Genomic DNA, 23,036 nt, shown 5'->3' with positions numbered 1-23,036 from the left:
GAACGAAGTACAACTCAAATCATGCTGTTTGGTACCAGTAGAAAGTACACATACCAGCAGAAAGTACACTTACCAGTAGAACGTACATGTACCAGTAGAAAGTACACATACCAGCAGAAAGTACACTTACCAGTAGAACGTACATGTACCAGTAGAAAGTACACATACCAGCAGAAAGTACACTTACCAGTAGAACGTACATGTACCAGTAGAAAGTACACATACCAGCAGAAAGTACACTTACCAGTAGAACGTACATGTACCAGTAGAAAGTACACATACCAGCAGAAAGTACACTTACCAGTAGAACGTACATGTACCAGTAGAAAGTACACATACCAGCAGAAAGTACACATACCAGCAGAAAGTACACTTACCAGTAGAACGTACATGTACCAGCAGAAAGTACACTTACCAGTAGAACGTACATGTACCAGTAGAAAGTACACATCCCAGCAGAAAGTACACTTACCAGTAGAACGTACATGTACCAGTAGAAAGTACACATACCAGCAGAAAGTACACATACCAGCAGAAAGTACACTTACCAGTAGAACGTGCATGTACCAGCAGAAAGTACACTTACCAGTAGAACGTACATGTACCAGTAGAAAGTACACATCCCAGCAGAAAGTACACTTACCAGTAGAACGTACATGTACCAGTAGAAAGTACACATACCAGCAGAAAGTACACTTACCAGTAGAACGTACATGTACCAGTAGAAAGTACACGTACCAGCAGAAAGTACACTTACCAGTAGAACGTACATGTACCAGTAGAAAGTACACATACCAGCAGAAAGTACACTTACCAGTAGAACGTGCATGTACCAGTAGAAAGTACACGTACCAGCAGAAAGTACACTTACCAGTAGAACGTACATGTACCAGTAGAAAGTACACGTACCAGCAGAAAGTACACTTACCAGTAGAACGTACATGTACCAGTAGAAAGTACACGTACCAGCAGAAAGTACACTTACCAGTAGAACGTACATGTACCAGTAGAAAGTACACGTACCAGCAGAAAGTACACTTACCAGTAGAAGGTACATGTACCAGTAGAAAGTACACACACCAGCAGAAAGTACACTTACCAGTAGAACGTACATGTACCAGCAGAAAGTACACTTACCAGTAGAACGTACATGTACCAGCAGAAAGTACACTTACCAGTAGAACGTACATGTACCAGCAGAAAGTACACTTACCAGTAGAACGTACATGTACCAGTAGAAAGTACACATACCAGCAGAAAGTACACTTACCAGTAGAAGGTACATGTACCAGTAGAAAGTACACACACCAGCAGAAAGTACACTTACCAGTAGAACGTACATGTACCAGCAGAAAGTACACTTACCAGTAGAACGTACATGTACCAGTAGAAAGTACACATACCAGCAGAAAGTACACTTACCAGTAGAATGTACATGTACCAGCAGAAAGTACACTTACCAGTAGAACGTACATGTACCAGTAGAAAGTACACGTACCAGCAGAAAGTACACTTACCAGTAGAAAGTACACTTACCAGTAGAACGTACATGTACCAGTAGAAAGTACACGTACTAGCAGAAAGTACACTTAGCAGTAGAACGTACATGTACCAGTAGAAAGTACACGTACCAGCAGAAAGTACACATACCAGCAGAAAGTACACTTACCAGTAGAAGGTACATGTACCAGTAGAAAGTACACTTACCAGTAGAACGTACATGTACCAGTAGAAAGTACACGTACTAGCAGAAAGTACGCTTAGCAGTAGAACGTACATGTACCAGTAGAAAGTACACGTACCAGCAAATACAAATACACGGTGCAGACTTTGAAGGTTCATTTCTGGTAAGATGTTGTGGGTCATGTGACACTCATGGCCAAGCAGGAATAAAAGTCCTTCCAAAGACGCTGAGGAAGTCGTGGAAAGACAGAAATTGGGCAAAGCGGTCCCTGGGACGTCATGGCAACTCCGACACTGAGACGTGGGGGGGGGGGGGGGGTATTATTTATGGAGGTTAGGAGGGAGCATTTATCACGTTTGTTCAAGTTTAAACACGATGCAGCCTCGGCCAGCGGACTAAATATCCTCTAAGTCTCTTTATTCCTGCTCAAATGTGGAATATTCTGTTGCTATGGCGACGTGGCACCGGCTGCAGCCCTCCTCCTCCCAGCTGCGTGTGCGTGCACGTAGGGATCGGGAAGGCCATGGCGTGTGCGTGCACGTTGGGATCGGGAAGGCCATGGCGTCTGCGTGCACGTAGGGATCGGGAAGGCCATGGTGTGTGCGTGCACGTTGGGATCGGGAAGGCCATGGCGTGTGCGTGCACGTTGGGATCGGGAAGGCCATAGCGTGTGCGTGCACGTTGGGATCGGGAAGGCCATGGTGTGTGCGTGCACGTTGGGATCGGGAAGGCCATGGCGTGTGCGTGCACGTTGGGATCGGAAAGGCCATGGCGTGTGTGTGCACGTAGGGATCGGGAAGGCCATGGCGTGTGCGTGCACGTTGGGATCGGGAAGGCCATGGCGTGTGCGTGCACGTTGGGATCGGAAAGGCCATGGCGTGTGCGTGCACGTTGGGATCGGGAAGGCCATGGCGAGTGCGTGCACGCATGCATTGATGCCGGCCCTTTTCACTCATCAGAATAGTCTCCACTAATCCGTGAAAGTTGCGGCGCTCTGAAGCGGCCGCCAAGTCCTACTGAACCGGGCTGGGCCGCGGTTCAGGCTTCACACTTGATTGGGCCCCCCCGCGGCAGGACTCCCCTCCCCGCTGGGCACGGGCCCGTCCCCCCACCTCACCGGGCTGCCTAATCGGCTTCTCCTGCACCGTAATTACCAGGTCCGACTGAGGCCGGGACTTCAGAGAACACCTTCCCTAAGTCTGAGCCAGCCGGGCGGGACATCCCGTGTCCCCCACAAAAGGCCCGAATGCAGGCCTGCGTGAGCTCGGGCCCGCCCTCCTTAGCGGCAGACCTGTGCTTGGCTGGATGGCCCGCTGCCCCGCGGCCCCGCGACCCGCAGCCCGTCCGGGAGGTGATGTGTTTATTTGGGTGACGGCCCCACAATCGGGGCGCTAGCCACGTCCTACAAAAGTCATCCTGCTTGACTGAGGCTGCTTGAGACCAGGCCTTTGGAGATGTTTCTTCTCTGGCAGATGGCGTCTGATTGGGGCCCAGGATGGTCCCGTGTCTTGACGGACAGCCAATGGGATCCTGCCGTTTTAGGAAGAAAGAGAATACATGATCCCGTTCATTGATTTGTTTTGTCAAGGTGACATCTGAAGCTTGTGGCTCGGCCCAGAAGGCCCGGACGGCCCGGGCGGCCCGGACGGCCCGGGCGGCCCGGACGGCCCGGACGGCCCGGACGGCCCGGGCGGCCCGGGCGGCCCAGACGGCCCGCACGGCTCGGACGGCCTCGCCCTGCCACGTCCTCGTGGTCCACCCATTCTGTCACCAGCACTCTACCAAACCTAGATCTACAACGAGACAAATGCAACCAAAAAACAGAAGAAGTGCGTCTGGTTGAAAGGCGGAGACGGGGTGCGGTAGCATATGGGCGGGGCCACACAGGTGAAAGTCACGTGACCTGGCAAGGAGCGCCAAACGTCAGACGGCGCCGGGTGTCCTGGCACCGCCGCCAGCTTCTTACTTCCTTATTAGGGCTGTTTCGCCTCGCACGGATTGGCAGCGCCACCCGCCCGCCACCCCTCTCCCCGTGGCCCGGCCTCTGTCGGAGCCCATCAAAGGACGTTTCTTCACATCTCCTCACAGGAGAAGAAAAGGGGGGAGAAGAAAAGAGCCAGAAGGGGGCATACTGCTCTCTCTCTCTCTCTTTACTCTTTTTGGTGAATGAGGACTTCACAATGCACCCGCTCGCCCTCTCTCTCTCTCTCTCTCTCTCTCTCTCTCTTTCTCTTTTCATTATTTTTTCATTCCTGGCACAAAAAGCCAAAAGAATAAGAGCACTTCCCTTCCTGTTTTTGCCATATCAGAAACAATTATGTGAAGAATGAACAATTCCAACAATTCCAAGAGAGAGGTTGCGGGTGAGGGGGTGGGGGTGCGGGGGTGGGGTGAGAGGTCCACACACAAAATCGGACCGGCTTCCCATAAAGCAGCTAAGGGACCCCCTCGGTCCTGCTAATGAAAAGTGTAACTTTAGCCTCCCAGCTGTACGTCTCAATCCATAATCCTTCCCCAAAACCCTCAGCATAGAGCCGCCTCCCGCTCCCATGGCGCTCCCATGGCGCTCCCATGGCGCTCCCAGGCGCTCCCATGGCGCTCCCATGCCGCTCCCATGGCACTCCCATGGAGCTCTTGAGCCTGGAGCCGAGCCGGGCCTGCTCTGATTCAGTCCCGGGTCCTCCTCGCGACCTGAGCAGGACCAGCCGGGCTCTTGTGTGTTCTTGTGCCCCTCCAGCCCCCCCAAGACCCTCTGTGACAACAAGACGGACGTTTTGGACCAGCAGAGAATGAGACCAGCCTGCGGATGCGTGTCCCCGCCTTGTGGAGGTGAGTCCTCACGTGTCCTGGTGTGCATGCCTGGGTACCGGGTGAGTCGGGGCTGGGTCCGTCACGGACATCTCCTCACAAGCTCCTGGCATCGCTGGCCTGGGGGGGGGGAAGGGGGGGGGGCACATTTGAGTGATGCTGGCAACTGGCTGCAGGAATGAGGACCCAGCGACGGTGAATTTCGGAAGGGCGGGATGCCTTCCATGCTGCCGCCAGCACGCCATCGGCTTGTTTACGTTTTGCTAGCAAGGATGACGCTAGGCCGGAGGTGTCCAACATCTGGCCCGCGGGCCGTTTGCTGCCCACCGCCCATTTTTGATTCCAAGAAATGAAATGTAGAATGGAAGCCTGGGAAGCTTTTCAAGAGGAAAAAGGAGCGGGACCAAACACATTCCCGGGATTGCACCAAAAATATGAAATGTGATGGGAGGAAAAAGTTTGGACACCCCCACTCCGGTGGGTCCTGTCCAAGTCAAGGTGACCCCAGGACGGCTGATTTAAACATCCTGCGCTCGTCTGCCTTTGCACTCTTGGCGCTGGGAGCAGCGGGTGGTTGACGTGCACGCTTGGGCAAGCGTGTGTGTGTGTGTGTGTGTGTGTGCGTGCGCGCTGTGCACACGCATGTGGGAAATATGTTGCTGCGCCTTTTGCATGAAATGATGAAAGGCGTAAGGAAGGAAGGCGCGTGGGATAGTAAAGGTTAATAAATGATTAGAAAGCCGTGCGGGCGGACCAATGCAAGCGCAAGACAAAATGGCCGCTGTTGCTTAGCGAACACGGGAAGAAGATGGAGGGGGGGCTCTTTGAAGGTTACACCCTCTCCCAGCAAAAAAAAGCAAAAAGTTGCAATGATTGGATGTTAAACATCCCGGCATGACAGGGAATTTGGCAAATAAATAAAAGAATATTAGAATGAGTGATTACATAAATATTTTGCGGCAGAATGCGGAGTTTGGAGACGACTGATGTGACAGCTTCGTATGAAAGTCTGTTTGAGGCGTCGCGGTTGAAAGCGCTTGCTAGTACGACACAAGGAAAGCCTTCAAAAGCCTTTTTGGGGGTGGGGGGGTGGGGGCCCCCCCTCCCGTGCTAAGGTTAACTTTGAGTAATCATGTGAGAGACGGAGGAGGACTGCTAACTTTCTTTCTCACAATACTTTGACTTTTCTTCTGCTGTTGAAAGTGCAGAGGTAAACGCATGGGGGGGGGGGGGGGCTACTTTGTTTCAAAGACGCCTTTCAGCCCGTTCTCGCTGTGCTCTTTTCCTTAATGAAGTCATCAACATGGCTTTTATTTCCACACCTTTCTTCTTCTGCACATGGTGCTAAATGTTTGATTTGGATGTGGATGGAGATGGATGGAGATGGATGGAATCCGCTCGTCTCCGCTCGTCTCCGCTCGACTCCGCTCATCAGCAGCTGATGGCGGAACATCGTCCAGACGCTCAAACAGATGGTGGCCTTTCATTGTGCAAAGTTTGGTGTTTGGGTCCGAGTGAAACATCTCATTATTTCATCATCTCTCGGTGCTTGCATATTCATACTTTAGCATGAAACAAAAGAAGAGCGTGGTCCACGTGGTTCCACCCCGGGCCTCATCAACTTCTTTGTCTTTTCAATAACTTTTCCTGCTGGGAAAGAAGTCCTTGCAGTCCCCCACAATGCCCCTGTCATATTTCATATTTCATATTTCATATGTCATATTTCTATCTATGACGCAATATACGCAGGATTTTTGCTCGGCATGCTTTCACATCCTCCGTGTTTTCCAAGGAGACGTTGCGGTATACGTACTACTACTACTACTACTACTACTACTACTACTACTACTACTACTATTTGCAAATAAAGGCTGGCGTCAGATGGATAACACGCCGCCGTGCGAGGATGTATATTGATATTTCATCAATATTTCATCCATATCTGGCTTCCATTGCTCCAGTCCACTCTTTCACCGTTTACGGCGTTTCCAATTTGGAAGTAATGATGTCATCATCGTCGTCAATACATAAATAATATATTATTTATGTATTGACTATAGGAATAATGGAAGGTGGGTTTTGGTGGGATTTAATAATATACTTCAGATCTGATATTGCTCACATTTGTTGGAAAAAACGTTGAAATAATATGAAAATTTGTCATCGCCGGATGTACTTTTTTTACACTTTTGTTTGGAATTAGAATTATTTGTTCCAGAGTACAGAAGAATCATATTTTGACAGAATGTGACATGAACAGCTGATGGCAAATATATATATATATATATATATATATATAATTTATACAATATATAGAATATATGGAATATATAGAATATATGAAATATATGGAATATATGGAATATATGGAATGTATACAATATATGGAATATGCAGAATATGTGGAATGTATTGAATATATGGAATATCTACAATACATGGAATATGTGGAATATACGGAATATATAGAATATATGGAATTTATAGAATACATGGAATATGTGGAATATATAGAATATATAGAATAAATGGAATATATAAGATATATAGAATACATGGAATATATGGAATATGTGGAATATATGGGATATATAAAATATATGGAATATATGGAATATATAGAATATATGGAATATATACAATATATGGAATATATAGAATATATGGAATATATAAAATATATGGACTATATAGAATCCATGGAATATATAGAATATATGGAATATATAAAATATATGGAATATCTAGAATCCATGGAATATATAGAATATATGGAATATATAAAATATATGGACTATATAGAATCCATGGAATATATAAATCAGGTTGCTCATTGGTCGGATGGAAATGTTCCTTTTTAAAAATGTTCACTCTTTTTCTTCACGGACGTCAAGGATGTTTGCTTCCCATTTTCACCTTCATCAGCCCCACCACCAAAACCTCTACCATCACCATCACCATCATCATCATCATCATCATCATAACAATAAGTACGCATGAGACCAGCAGGAGCCGCTGACAGGAGACAAAAAGAGAGAAAAAGAGAGAAAAAGAGAAAAAAAGAGAGAAAAAGAGAGAAAAGGAGAAAAAGCTCCTCCAATTTCACACCTTCAGATTGTCCTCTTCTTTCAGTTTATCGTTAAGATAAGAAGGACGCACGCACGCACCTTCTTGGATTATTTGGATTATTTCTATTGCCCCCCCCCCAGCAGATTATCTATACGCTGCTTTCACATTCTTACACTGGATTATTTCTATATTTCATGTACATTTCATATCATACTTGCAGTAGATTGTTTCTACATCTTTTTCATAATACTTACAGTAGATTATATCTATGTATTTTTCATAATACTTACAGTAGATTATATCTACGTCTTTTTCATCATACTTACAGTAGATTATATCTATGTCTTTTTCATCATACTTACAGTAGATTATATCTATGTCTTTTTCATAATACTTACAGTAGATTATATCTACGTCTTTTTCATAATAATTACAGTAGATTATATCTATGTCTTTTTCATAATATTTACAGTAGATTATATCTATGTCTTTTTCATAATACTTACAGTAGATTATATCTATGTCTTTTTCATAATACTTACAGTAGATTATATCTATGTCTTTTTCATCATACTTACAGTAGATTATATCTATGTCTTTTTCATAATACTTACAGTAGATTATATCTATGTCTTTTTCATAATACTTACAGTAGATTATATCTATGTCTTTTTCATAATACTTACAGTAGATTATATCTACGTATTTTTCATCAACTTACAGTAGATTATATCTATGTCTTTTTCATAATACTTACAGTAGATTATATCTGTCTTTTTCATAATATTTACAGTAGATTATATCTATGTCTTTTTCATAATACTTACAGTAGATTATATCTACGTCTTTTTCATAATACTTACAGTAGATTATATCTGTCTTTTTCATAATACTTACAGTAGATTATATCTATGTCTTTTTCATAATACTTACAGTAGATTATATCTATGTCTTTTTCATAATACTTACAGTAGATTATATCTACGTCTTTTTCATAATACTTACAGTAGATTATATCTGTCTTTTTCATAATATTTACAGTAGATTATATCTACGTCTTTTTCATCATACTTACAGTAGATTATATCTACGTCTTTTTCATAATACTTACAGTAGATTATATCTATGTCTTTTTCATAATATTTACAGTAGATTATATCTACGTCTTTTTCATAATACTTACAGTAGATTATGTCAAGATATCTTTCACATACTTGGATTATTTCTACATCTCTTTCATATAATATTTACAGTACATTATTTCTACACCTCTTTCATAATACCGTAGATTATGTCTGGATATCTTTCACATACTTGGATTATTTCTACATTATGTTATAATGTATACAGTAGATTATGTCTAGATATCTTTCACGTACTTGGATTATTTCTAGAAATCCTTAGATTATTTACATATTTGGCTCATTTGGCTCATCTCTTTCATATAATACTTACAGTATATTATGTCTAGATATCTTTCACATACTTGGATTATTTCTAGAAATCCTTAGATTATTTGCATATTTGGCTCATTTGGCTCATCTCTTTCATATAATACTTACAGTATATTATGTCTAGATATCTTTCACATATTTGGATTATTTCTACATTCTTTTAAAATACGTACAGTAGATTATGTCTAGACATCTTTCACATACTTGGATTATTTCTAGAAGTCCTTAGATTATTTGCATATTTGGCTCATCGGTGTCTGTGATGACTGAAAGGATGAGTCAGTCACTGATTATGTCCCGACTTAGTTTGGGTGTTAAATCAACACTCCTTTCTTTCCACCGGCTGCTTGGCTGCTTCAGCTTTAGCTTTAGCTTTAGCTTTAGCATTTGCTGCCGCGGTCTGTTTAGCATGAAAAGAGTTTTGTCAGCGCCACCGAACACATGACAACACGTGTCTGAGTCCGGCGCCGTCAGGCCTCAACCGTGCCTCTGCTGCGTGTCACTCAGCATTCGCTCGGGTGACACGTCAGCATTCGGGTGACAAGGCGCCGCGCTCGCCCGCCCTGCACGCGTCTGCGGGTGCTCGTCTGATGGACGCGATGGAAAGTCCAAAAGAAGTTTGCAGGAAGACAACATGACTTGGTGCAAGAAGTCACCCTTGGATCCGGAACGGCATCCTTGGCACCGTTTCACTTTGGCGGGACTACATCTTGGAATCCTGCATCCATGGATGTTCATTCATTCATGAATATACATATACATGTACATATACATATACATATACATGTACATATACATACATGGCAATATCCTGCATCGATGGATATTCATATAATGTATGGCAATATCCAGCATCTATGGATATTCATGTATGACAATCTATGGATATAGGTATATCCATTATATATACATTATATACATATATACATTGAGGACCCAAATGGGGACCCCAGTAGGGAGCCCAGTGGCAACCCCAGTGACGACCCCACTGAGGACCCCAGTGAGGACCCCACTGAGGACCCCAGTGAGGCATAGAAAATGGATGGTTGGATGGACATTATGGATGGAGCACGATTATCTTTACTATTATTTGTTTTCATTTTTTCAGGCTGGTATAAAAACACATGAAGTCCAGATAAATGGATGGATGGATGGATGGATGGATGAATGGACGGATAACTAGTTAGATAGATGGATGGAGGTATGGATGGATGGACGGATGGATGTACGGAGATGTAGAAGATCTCAGTGAAAGCGTGCAGACGCTGCGAGGAGGCCGTAAAGGAAAGCGTTGGCTAAGGAGACACCGGGTCGTCCGGGGTCGTCATGAAGAGGTGTGAAAGCTCACCGTGACTTTGTAACGACGAGCCGTGCAAGTCACCGCTGCCAAGACGGAACCGTATCCAAAAGCCAATCTGCCACCAAATGGAGTGAAAAGGAAAAATGGCGAGCCAAGAGCACAAGTCTAACATGCCCTCGTACAACACACTCACACACACGCACACGCACGCACACACACACACACACACACACCTCTTTTCTGCGTGGCATTACACTTGCAAAGCGGCTGATAAAAAAGTTCTCATTAACACGTTAACAGAACGGCTATTAGAAAAAAAGGTCATGGAAGCTCTTTAAAGCATCAACGTTGTTCTGTTAACTGCCCACTCCTATTAGCTCCTATACTTTACTAGCATTGCTACTTTATTAGCATTTATACTTTACTAGCATTGCTACTTTATTAACATTGCTACTCTATTAGCATTGCTACTTTATTAACATTGGTACTTTATTAGCATTGCTACTCTATTAGCATTTTTACTTTATTAGCATTGCTACTTTATTAGCATTGCTACTCTATTAGCATTGCTACTTTATTAGCATTGCTACTTTATTAGCATTGCTACTTTATTAGCATTGCTACTCTATTAGCATTGCTACTTTATTAGCATTGCTACTTTATTAGCATTGCTACTTTATTAGCATTGCTACTTTATTAGCATTGCTACTCTATTAGCATTGCTACTTTATTAGCATTGGTACTTTATTAGCATTGCTACTTTATTAGCATTGCTACTTTATTAGCATTGCTACTCTATTAGCATTTATACTTTACTAGCATTGCTACTTTATTAGCATTGCTACTTTATTAGCATTGCTACTTTATTAGCATTGCTACTTTATTAGCATTGCTACTCTATTAGCATTTATACTTTACTAGCATTGCTACTTTATTAGCATTGCTACTTTATTAGCATTGCTACTTTATTAGCATTTCTACTTTATTAGCATTGGTACTTTATTAGAATTGGTACTTTATTCGCATTGGTACTTTATTAGCATTTCTATTGTATTAGCATTGGAATTTATTAGCATTTCTACTTTATTAGCATTGGTACTTTATTAGCATTGCTACTTTATTAGCATTGCTACTTTATTCGCATTTATACTTTATTAGCATTGCTACTTTATTAGCATTTCTACTTTATTAGCATTTATACTTTATTAGCATTGCTACTTTATTAGCATTGCTACTTTATTAGCAATTATACACTCAGTAGCATTCATACTTCATTAGCATTGTATTTTATGAGCATGTGTACGTTATGAGTATGTGTACTTTATGAGCATGTGTACTTCATAAGCATGTGTACTTTTTGAGAATGTATGCTTAATGAGCATGTGTACTTCATGAGAATGTGTACATAATGAGCATGTGTACTTTATGAGCATGTGTACGTGTACTTTATGAGCATGTGTACTTTATGAGCATGTGTACTTTACTAGCATGTGTACTTTACTAGCATGTGTACTTTATGAGCATGTGTACTTTATGAGCATGTGTACTTTATGAGAATGTGTACTTTACTAGCATGTGTACTTTATGAGCATGTGTACTTTATGAGAATGTGTACTTTATGAGCATGTGTACTTTATGAGCATGTGTACTTTATGAGAATGTGTACTTTACTAGCATGTGTACTTTATGAGCATGTGTACTTTATGAGCATGTGTATATTATGAGCATGTGTACTTTATGAGAATGTGTACTTTATGAGCATGTGTACTTTATGAGCATGTGTACTTTATGAGCATGTGTACTCACTACACTACACCTTAGTTCATCCAACCTCAAGCCGAGACTACGCACACACGTGCACACACACACATGCACACGTACACACACACACAGATTGCAAAGAGTGAAAAGTTAGCTAGCTAGCTAGCTGGAGTTCCTGTTGTATAATAGTTGTGCAATCTGGAGTAAAGAAAAGATCATCGGAGTGTAACGGTGACTGTAGGGGTGTTATTTCATGTCCACAGGGCTCTAATCAGCTTACAAAGTATTTCTAAAATCATAAAGAGGATTTCTACGCTCCAACTACCAAAATGTTGACCACCCTAAATGTGAGCCGTAATAAAAAGTGAAGTCTGGTCCTGAGGGACCAACACGTGTTTGTGCCGACGGGAGGCCGCACGGCATCAAACGCTGCAGCGCAATAAGCAGAAAAGTCAAGCGGGCAAACGTGGGCAATTTGGGGCCAAATGAAGCTCAGCGTCGCTACGGGTTTTTATTCACGGTCTCGGTCTGCGAGTTCAACGTTGGTCCCTTTGTGATGACATCATGGAGTCGCTGACTCCACTTTCCAAAGGTCAAAGGGTGGACTTGAAGTGCTTCAGTTTGCCCAAATCAGCGGCGGGCCCCCAAAGGGACGGAGCGGCACCCATTCAGCCGAGCTGAAACAAACGCGTCGGCTTGGAAGAGGAAGGAAGAGGAAGGAAGAGGAAGAATAATCTTAAGAGGAGGGAATTGAAAAAAAGAAAAAAGAATTATCGGTGGCCAAAATGCAAGCTGGCAGAGAAAGCGAGGAGTGCATGTGGCAGTGGGCCGCTCCATGAAGACATCTGCTGATTGCACGCTTTGGGGACGCCTGCTGGAGACCCATCCTGGCAGGCAAACGTGCAAAGACAGGAAGCACACGGAAACCGCTGAAACAACGAGAGACGCTCACGGTCACCTTGAACACCAGCGCACGCCGGACACTTGATTAGGCACAGCCCAGTCATGCTGATTACACGCGTGGCGGGGGTCTGGGGGTCTGGGGGTGCTACATAAGTAGGAATGGTTTCGCAAGGACGGCGGAGGAGCTGTCTTCATCCGCCGGTTCCGCCCGTGACGTCATGACCCCTTCATGACTGGAAGAGCAGCTCCGGCGAATCCTTTCTCCCACGTCAGTGAACCCTCTTCCTGCCTGGTACGCTAGCAGGTCCACGTGGTCCTTCATTGCGTGGCTATGGTCCCAGGCCGAGACCCGTGGACGTACTTCCGAAGGAGAAACGTCCAAGATGTCGCCTTGAGAAGATAAATCCATGTTAGTCTTTCCCTCTTGGAATTGATGGCGGTAGCGTGCCGACACTGAGCTCACGTTTCATCAGGACATTCGGGGGCATCTGGTTCCCCCTCAGATGGGCCACATGGCGTCCTGTGTTGCCGTGTTTTTCTCTCCAGTGACCTCTGACCCCGGCCCTGTCCTCTGCTTTGTTGTGCAGGTCAGAGTCCAAACACTCACGGAGACGCACGGCCACCCTTTTGCCACGCAGATCCACAAAGGCGGCAGGTAAGTCTGCTCCAGGTGCACCCTGCAGGGACCCCCGCCGCTCCCGGGCCCTCGGGTCAGGTCTTGGGGGCCACAGAGCTCCGAGCGCAGGTCACAGAGGGCTTGGGCGTCCCGGAGATGAGACGGCAGACTGGCATGAGGTGTTTGATGTGGGACCATGATACTGTGCTGCTATGGCTTGAATTAGCGCCGCCCCGCCCCCCCAGCTGCTACTTCCTGTTTGGCCAAACTCTGCTGTGTAATCTCTTACAGGTGACTGTGGGATGCACGTCAGCGCCGTGTGTGTGTGTGTGTGTGTGTGTGCGTCACAGCAAGCTAATGAAGTGTGAGGCCAGCGTACGACAAAAAATGTTTGATTGCCTTTTAATGACAATAAATGGACAGGAGGACACCAGGGTTAGCAGCACTAGCATAGCTACGTATGGGAGCTGCAGCGCTAGCATAGGACGTGGTGACATAAAGGAGCGGGACGGAGGACACCAGGGTTAGCAGCACTAGCATAGCTACGTATGGGAGCTGCAGCGCTAGCATAGGACGTGGTGACATAGGACACCAGGGTTAGCAGCACTAGCATAGCTACGTATGGGAGCTGCAGCGCTAGCATAGGACGTGGTGACATAAAGGAGCGGGACGGAGGACACCAGGGTTAGCAGCACTAGCATAGCTACGTATGGGAGCTGCAGTGCTAGCATAGGACGTGGTGACATAGGACACCAGGGTTAGCAGCACTAGCATAGCTACGTATGGGAGCTGCAGCGCTAGCATAGAGACGTGGTGACATAAAGGAGCGGGACGGAGGACACCAAGGTTAGCAGCACTAGCATAGCTACGTATGGGAGCTGCAGCGCTAGCATAGGACATGGTGACATAGGACACCAGGGTTAGCAGCACTAGCATAGCTACGTATGGGAGCTGCAGTGCTAGCATAGGACGTAGTGACATAGGACACCAAGGTTAGCAGCACTAGCATAGCTACGTATGGGAGCTGCAGTGCTAGCATAGGACGTGGTGACATAGGACACCAGGGTTAGCAGCACTAGCATAGCTACGTATGGGAGCTGCAGCGCTAGCATAGGACGTGGTGACATAAAGGAGCGGGACGGAGGACACCAGGGTTAGCAGCACTAGCATAGCTACGTATGGGAGCTGCAGTGCTAGCATAGGACGTGGTGACATAGGACACCAGGGTTAGCAGCGGTTGTTCGTTGAGTGCTAACGTTACACTCGTATTCTTAGTGAAGCCCAGCTAGCCGTGCTGGGTTAGCCTATTTGCACAAGAAAAACAGAACGGTGAGACTTCAACTCGCGTCTCTGTGGCAGACCGAGGGCTCGTCGGCAGAGCTCCAGGTTTACCTGAAGATGTGTAGTGAAGGGTTAGCCTGCTGTTTAGTTGAAGTGCTTTTATTTATTCTTCAAGAAGATTGTGACGTGAAAAGCGATCCACATGAGCGTCCCGGGTGTCCACCCTCTAGGCCACACTTGGCAGAAAGGCGCCGACCGCGAGAAGCCGCCCACCGGGGGACAGCGCGGAGAAATCGCCATCAAGACGATTTGAGGCCGGCTGGCCCGCGCCGCTCCTTTGTCCCGGCACGGCAAGTTGGCGGCGCTCTCCTGAAAAGTCAAGATGAAAAAGGGAGAGGCTACAGCATACTAATGGCCCCCACTCATTAAATGAATGGGGGCCGATTCCCCCGCCAGTCAACGTGCACCGTTGCCCTTTGAGTTTGCGGGGGCCAGAGGGTGCGCAGCACTTTGAAAGCCCTGACCGGCATATTGAGCGAGTTTTAATGGAAGCCTTTGGAGACTCCTGGTAGGATGCTCGGTAACTCTTTGCCTTTAAGTCCCCGCACCTCGCTGTGTGATCTCCTCCCATCGCCCCTCCATCCTGGGATTGGGGCCCGGAGAGAGGAAGGGGACCGTGCGCGGTAAATGAGGCCAGAGGTGTCCATATCTGAGCAAAGGCCATTCTTTCATGGAGATGGGAATCTCTGAGACGTGCAGCTCGGCACGCTTTGATGTGGAAAAGGTACCGGGCATAAGAAGGACCAAGAAGGACGTTTGGCTCGGTCGCCTCCGGGGACCAGAGCGCTGAAAGCTTCTCCGCCGCTCGTACGCTGTTGATTTAATTACTCGGCTCGGCCGCCGTGCCCGCCCGCCCGCACAAGCGGTGAGAAATAAATGGAGCCCCTCTTAGCGTCATTATGGAAGTCATTGTCGGCTTCACGGGAAGCTGAGCCATCATGCCGCCACCGGCCGCCGCAACGCAGCCTGATGATCAAAGCGTTCCGGGAGCACAGGGCGAAAGACAATATCGCTTTATGTCATGTCGATACGGCGCTAGCATGTTTGCTAGCAGCTAACGGCTGCCGGGATAAGACGGGAAAGCCAGGAAAGTCATTTTAGCGTCATCAAAAGTATTATTATGAATTTATTAATTTATGAACCGATCATCGATATTAATTATTGTTCTGATAATAATAAAGTAGGATAACATCAGCCTGATGCTAATCATGCCCAAAGTAATATCAAGATACTGTCGACGTCATTATGCTAACATTTACTGTAGTTCATTTACCGTATATCAAACTGTCAGTGACGTGTATTAATACTCGCAGGCCATAATATTAGGTACGGCATGGACTACAGGACCAGCTATGGGATAGTATTAATACTCGCAGGCCATAATATTAGGTACGGCATGGACTACAGGACCAGCTATGGGATAGTATTAATACTCGCAGGCCATAATATTAGGTACGGCATGGAATACAGGACCAGCTATGGGATAGTATTAATACTCGCAGGCCATAATATTAGGTACGGCATGGACTACAGGACCAGCTATGGGATAGTATTAATACTCGCAGGCCATAATATTAGGTACGGCATGGAATACAGGACCAGCTATGGGATAGTATTAATACTCGCAGGCCATAATATTAGGTACGGCATGGAATACAGGGCCAGCTATGGGATAGTATTAATACTCGCAGGCCATAATATTAGGTACGGCCTGGACTACAGGACCAGCTATGGGATAGTATTAATACTCGCAGGCCATAATATTAGGTACGGCCTGGAATACAGGACCAGCTATGGGATAGTATTAATACTCGCAGGCCATAATATTAGGTACGGCATGGACTACAGGACCATCTATGGGATAGTATTAATACTCGCAGGCCATAATATTAGGTACGGCATGGAATACAGGACCAGCTACGGGATAGTATTAATACTCGCAGGCCATAATATTAGGTACGGCATGGAATACAGGGCCAGCTACGAGATAGTATTAATACTCGCAGGCCATAATATTAGGTACGGCATGGAATACAGGGCCAGCTATGGGATAGTATTAATACTCGCAGGCCATAATATTAGGTACGGCCTGGAATACAGGGCCAGCTATGGGATAGTATTAATACTCGCAGGCCATAATATTAGGTACGGCCTGGAATACAGGGCCAGCTATGGGATAGCATTAATACTCGCAGGCCATAATATTAGGTACGGCATGGAATCAGGATCGTCAACTCAGACAAAGCAAGTCAAAGCAACTTCCCACGCTGGAATTGCGTCGTTGAATCAGTGCCACTGTGCGATTTGGGAAAATGTAAAGAAAATCCAAGTTTTCAAATCAATGAAATCAAGTTTTAAAAGGAGGTAATCCTCAAGCGGATCCACTTTCTCTTTTAGGCTTTTGGGACCTTCAATGCCGGAGGCTCCGCATACCAAAGGACATAAAGGAAGCACCCACGGAGCAGTCCACACAAGAACATGGCGGACCCTCCTGCCGACCGTAGCGATGCACAGCAGAGAACGTCAGCGTGCAATTCCACACCACCGTGGCAAGCTCCCGTCTACCCGGCGACAATGTAGGGGGCGCGGGGGGGGATTTTATGCCATCAAGAGGGGAAAGCGAGGGTTAGCAGGCAGGTCGAGATCCCACGGTGACACCAGCGTTCAACCAAAAGAGCGGAGGACTGAGATTTGATCCCACAGAAGCCAATTTCCCGGCACCAAAGTTCTTCTTCTCAGAGCACGGCTCAAGCACTTCAAAGTTGAGAGCGCCATGCGTTTGGCAGCTCGTCTTGTCGGCCTTCAAAAAGCTAAAGCTAGCCGCAGACGCTCCGAGGGGCTGATTCGGGCTTCAGAGAGAAAGAGAATTTGGCTGCGGCTTACAGGCCGCCCGGCCCCATCCAGAGGTGGGCTGCGTTTCATCTTCTCCTAGCCTTAGCGACCGGGTTTGGTGCCGGGGCGCCTCACAGGTGGGAGTCGGCCTCAGTCAAAGACCGGCGCTCGCTAAGGACGGGATTTGCCGCCGTTATTTTTCTATTAGGGCAGAATTATGCTAAGCCTTCAGAGGCCATCTTTGTGTTGCCATGGCAGCCCATATTTCCTGCCAGGTTGTGACCTTGAATGACTACAGTGCAGAGCCAAGTCGCCCCCGGACCCTTTGAGGATTAGAACCGGGGTCTCTTAGTTATGCAAAACACCTCCGATATGATTGAGCCTTGAATGCTTGAATGACAAACTTTACTCTCTTTTCATGCGATTATTGTCACTTGATTATTTCCAATCACTTGGCACGGCTTCAAGCGCCGCTTTTGTTAAAGGACCACGCCGAGCTTTTCTTCTCCGCCGCCTCCTCAAAGCTGGCACGGCCGGCGATTAGCCGGATCAACCGCGCGCTGCTAGGATTCTGCGTCTCAAAACAGACGGAAGGTGAAATGGACCTTTCTGCTCGTTAGCTCAATAGCCTGCCGTTGCCGGGGCAACCTGACATAAGCTACTTTAGCCGTCTGACTGACCGGGACACCCCCGGGGCACTTTTATCTTCACGTTGTCTTCGAGGCGACGTCCGTTTGCTGTTTGTCGTTGTTGTACAAAACTTTATTCAACGGCAGAGCTTGCGCAAAACACGCCTCACGTCACTTTACCCTCACGTCATTTCCGTTGGCGTGACCGCTGCTTGCTAGGCCCAAACCCAAGTACGTAACCAACGGCAACCATGGAGTATTGTTCACGTCACATGCAAACCGCCGCCTGACGCGCACACCGGTCGCTCACCCTATTGGCTGCTCGGGGCCGCACCTTGTTGACGTCACCTTTCCTCAGCCTGCTTATTTCAGCTGTAGTCAGCGCCATCGTTCAGGCTCGTCGTTTCATCCGTGACTCTTGCCTACTTTTGGGTTTGGGGCCCGGTATGGCCCCCTGGGGTACACCACAACATATATTCTCCATATCGCTTCCTGCATCGCTGTTCATCTCTTTCCAAGTTCGAACCCCTCTCCACACAAGCCACTGAACAAGTTGCTGGTTCCCATCCCAGAATGGGCCCAAATGATGATGTTGTCTTTTTTCCACATTTTGTCCCAATCCATCCAGCCAGTTTTGGGATCAGCCGTCAAAGTGTGAACCCGAGAGATGCGCACGGGGCGCCCACTCAAGGCTGCCGACGGAGACGAGGCTTTCAAGGTACCAGATTGACGCTATTGTGATCACAACGCACAACAGGAGGCGACTTTGAAGGCAGAAAAATGCTCCCGTGTCAGATTTCACCCGAGAAACGTACGGCCTGAGACGTTCAAAGACGTTCAAAGACACGTAGGAATGGACGTTCAACACCATAGCAACCCGAGTCGGGCGGGAAGAAATATCTACGGGACTTCACCTATCAATACTGACTGGAGAAGAGCAGCGATGCACCAACACTTTTTTACAACTTGTATGAAAAGTGGGAAGTGTAGAAGAAGAAATCAATATGCAATATGATCAATAAATACTGGATGTTACATTTACACGACAGAAACGATTGTTTTGTGTATCTACTACTGTTACCTTTAAGCTTGTATTTAACAATATACTGCTTTTGAATATACAGATATACAGGGTGGACCCCGCCTCTCCCCCGAGACAGCTGGGATAGGCTCCAGCCCTTGAAGACCAGGATGGTCCAATCCATTTTACTCCATTTGCCATGAAAAGCATAGAAAAAAAGAAAACGTCCATGTTGTCCACGCTAGAAAATGTGGATGCTCCCACGCCTGACGTTCAGTCAGCGACATTGCAGGCGTCCTCTTTACCCAATCAATTGTTTGATCGGTTTTAATTCAAACTTAAGTTTATAGTCATGTTTCATATCAATAAATGTTGTGGTGTTTGTTCCCCCCCCCCCGGAAGAGTAGTGCAAGTGTGGCATGAGGAGGATCAGACCACGGTTGGCAGGGAATTGATCAGTCTCCATCCCGACTCGCATCCCCATGAAGTGTCAGGTGTGCGTCAGATGACACGTTTGGTGACAGTGACTCGTCAATGACTGAGTCCCCAGCCGTGCACGCTCGCCACCAAAGTGCTGTCTATCATCTTACTTTTGACAAATTCCTCACGCCTGTCTCTCAATCTAATCGGACTTTGAGGCTCCTGGAAGACAAAGACAGCTCGTCCTCATCTTCATACACTCTGTGTGTGTGTGTGTGTGTGTGTGTGTGTGTGTGTGTGTGTGTGTGTGTGTGTGTGTGTGTGTGTGTGTGTGTGTGTGTGTGTGTGTGTGTGTGTGTGTGTGTGTGTGTGTGTGTGTGTGTGTGTGTGCGTTAGCCACCAGCAGTTCTTGCAATCGCCCAAGTTAGAAAAACATGACAGTCACATTTTAGGTGCTCTGATGTCACAGCGCTTTTCTTTTTTTCCTCCAAGATGGAAAGTTCAATCAATGTGAGGTTTGGTCTCCTTTGATGTCAGGTCTCCAGTGATGTGCTTTTAGCATGCTACCTGCCTCCTCCTCCTCCTCCTCCTCCTCATCCTCCTCTTCATCTACTTCTTGTCACCCACTCGCTGCCTGCTCAAGCTGGCTGACGTGTGCTCATCCTGGCGTGGCCTGGGACTGGCCGCCATGGAGACACGCCAGGCCCAAGTACTTGCAGCCATGAGGCAAATGTTGACTACTCCAACCAACATTCCATCCATCCATTTTCTACCGCTTGTCCTCACGAGGGTCGCGGGGTGCTGGAGCCTATCCCAGCTGTCTTGGGGCGAGAGGCGGGGTCCACCCTGGACTGGTGGCCAGCCAATCACAGGGCACATATAGACAAACAACCATTCACACTCACATTCATACCTATGGACAATTTGGAGTGGCCAATCAAGCTAGCTTTTTTTTGGAATGGGGGGGGGGGGGGGTACCCGGAGAAAAGCCACACATGCACAGGGAGAACATGCAAACTCCACACCGAGATGGCCGAGGGTGGAATTGAACTTGGGTCTCCTAGCTGGCACTTGGGGGCGTCATCAGTAGTTAAATGTAAAACAGTTTCAAAGCACTTTGAGCACCTTGGAGGGGGAAAGGGGGCATCATACTGGGCCTATACATATACCTATACATATACATGTACATATACATATACATATACATATATGTATATGTATAGGTATAGGTATATGTATATGTACATGTATACCTATACATATACCTATACCTATACCTATACATATACCTATACCTATACATATACCTATACCTATACCTATACATATACCTATACCTATACCTATACATATACATATACATATACATATACATATACATATACATATACATATACCTATACCTATACATATACATATACCTATACCTATACATATACATATACCTATACATATACCTATACATATACCTATACATATACGTACATATACATATACCTATACCTATACATATACATATACCTATACATATACATATACCTATACATATACCTATACATATACGTACATATACATATACCTATACCTATACATATATCATATGCTATGCTATGCTATGCTATGCTATGCTATGCTATGCTATGCTATGCTATGCTATGGTGTGCATGCTGGGGAAAGCCGTCTGATCAACATCAGCTGAAGAAAGTATTAAATAATTAAATATAAGGATTTCTATTTACCTGCCAGCCCACAAAGTCATTACCAACCCCCCCCCCCCCCCCCCCCCCCCTTTACAAAAGTAATTATGGGAAAAGTGAAACCTATGTGATGGGGATGGAGGGATAGGGACTTGGAGGGATGGAGGGATAGGGACATGGAGGGATGGAGGGATAGGGACATGGAGGGATGGAGGGATGGAGGGTGGAGGGATGGAGGGAGGAGTGTTGGAGGGATGGAGGGGCGGAGTGTTAGTAAAACCACTTTGTACTTTTAAGGCAGCAGCTTATTTGAAAAACACATCAACCAATCCTACATTTTATTTTATTTGTTGGCCTTTTCACAACACACACACACACACACACACACACACACACACACACACAAGAGTATGCATGGTGGGGGGTGGGTGGGGTGGGGGGGTTGAGAGAGAGAGAGGCGTTGAAGCCAAAGGATGACCAAAGACCAGCAAAGAAAGCAAAGCCCCCACCCACGTGGTCCTCGGAGCTTCTGTTAGACACGTGCGGATCATAATGAAATATTCCACTAAAATGAAATCAAAACTAAAACTTCAATATTCAATATATACCAGCTCTTCATGCGCTGCAATGCGATCCTTGTTAATAATCATCATCATCATCATCATCATCATAATCCTCATGAGCTTAATCACGTAGTGTTGATGAATGAAGAATGATATTTATATATATTGTATAATTAAATGCGTGTCGTATAATAATCATTATAATAATCATAATAATAATAATAACCATAATACTAACAGTGGTGATGAATGAATGGTGTCATTGATATATATTGTATAAATAAATGTGTGTTGTATAATAATAATAATAATGGCGATGAATGAAGAATATTGATATATATTGTACAAATAAATGTGTGTTGTATAATAATAATGGTGATGAATGAAGAATATTGATATATATTGTATATTTAAATGTGTGTTGTATAATAATAATAATAATGGCGATGAATGAAGAATATTGATATATATTGTATAAATAAATGTGTGTTGTATAATAATAATAATAATGGTGATGAATGAAGAATATTTATATATATTGTAATTTAAATGTGTGTTGTATAATAATAATAATGGTGATGAATGAAGAATATTGATATATATTGTATAAATAAATGTGTGTTGTATAATAATAATAATAATGGCGATGAATGAAGAATATTGATATATATTGTATAAATAAATGTGTGTTGTATTATAATAATAATAATGGCGATGAATGAAGAATATTGATATATATTGTATAAATAAATGTGTGTTGTATTATAATAATAATAATGGCGATGAATGAAGAATATTGATATATATTGTATAAATAAATGTGTGTTGTATTATAATAATAACGGTGATGAATGAAGGTTGATATTGATATATATTGCATAAATAAATGTTGTATAATAAGTGTTGTATAATTGTGTATGTTTCCTTGAAAGATCCAC

The 23,036-nt window shown here is 45.2% G+C and overlaps 1 long non-coding RNA gene across 1 annotated transcript; it reads left to right on the top strand.

The window, feature by feature from the left end:
• Nucleotides 1-4,205: 4,205 nt before the first annotated feature.
• Nucleotides 4,206-19,511, top strand: LOC131110699 (uncharacterized). Its single transcript, XR_009120963.1, has 3 exons — nucleotides 4,206-4,513; nucleotides 13,567-13,634; nucleotides 17,334-19,511. It is a non-coding gene; the product is annotated as an uncharacterized LOC131110699 (long non-coding RNA).
• Nucleotides 19,512-23,036: the final 3,525 nt, after the last annotated feature.

Source organism: Doryrhamphus excisus, chromosome 2, assembly GCF_030265055.1.
Source record: "Doryrhamphus excisus isolate RoL2022-K1 chromosome 2, RoL_Dexc_1.0, whole genome shotgun sequence".
In the NCBI taxonomy this organism is placed as follows: Eukaryota; Metazoa; Chordata; class Actinopteri; order Syngnathiformes; family Syngnathidae; genus Doryrhamphus; species Doryrhamphus excisus.
The sequence above is the reverse complement of the archived record's forward strand: the minus strand, read 5'-3'. Positions and strand labels throughout refer to the sequence as shown.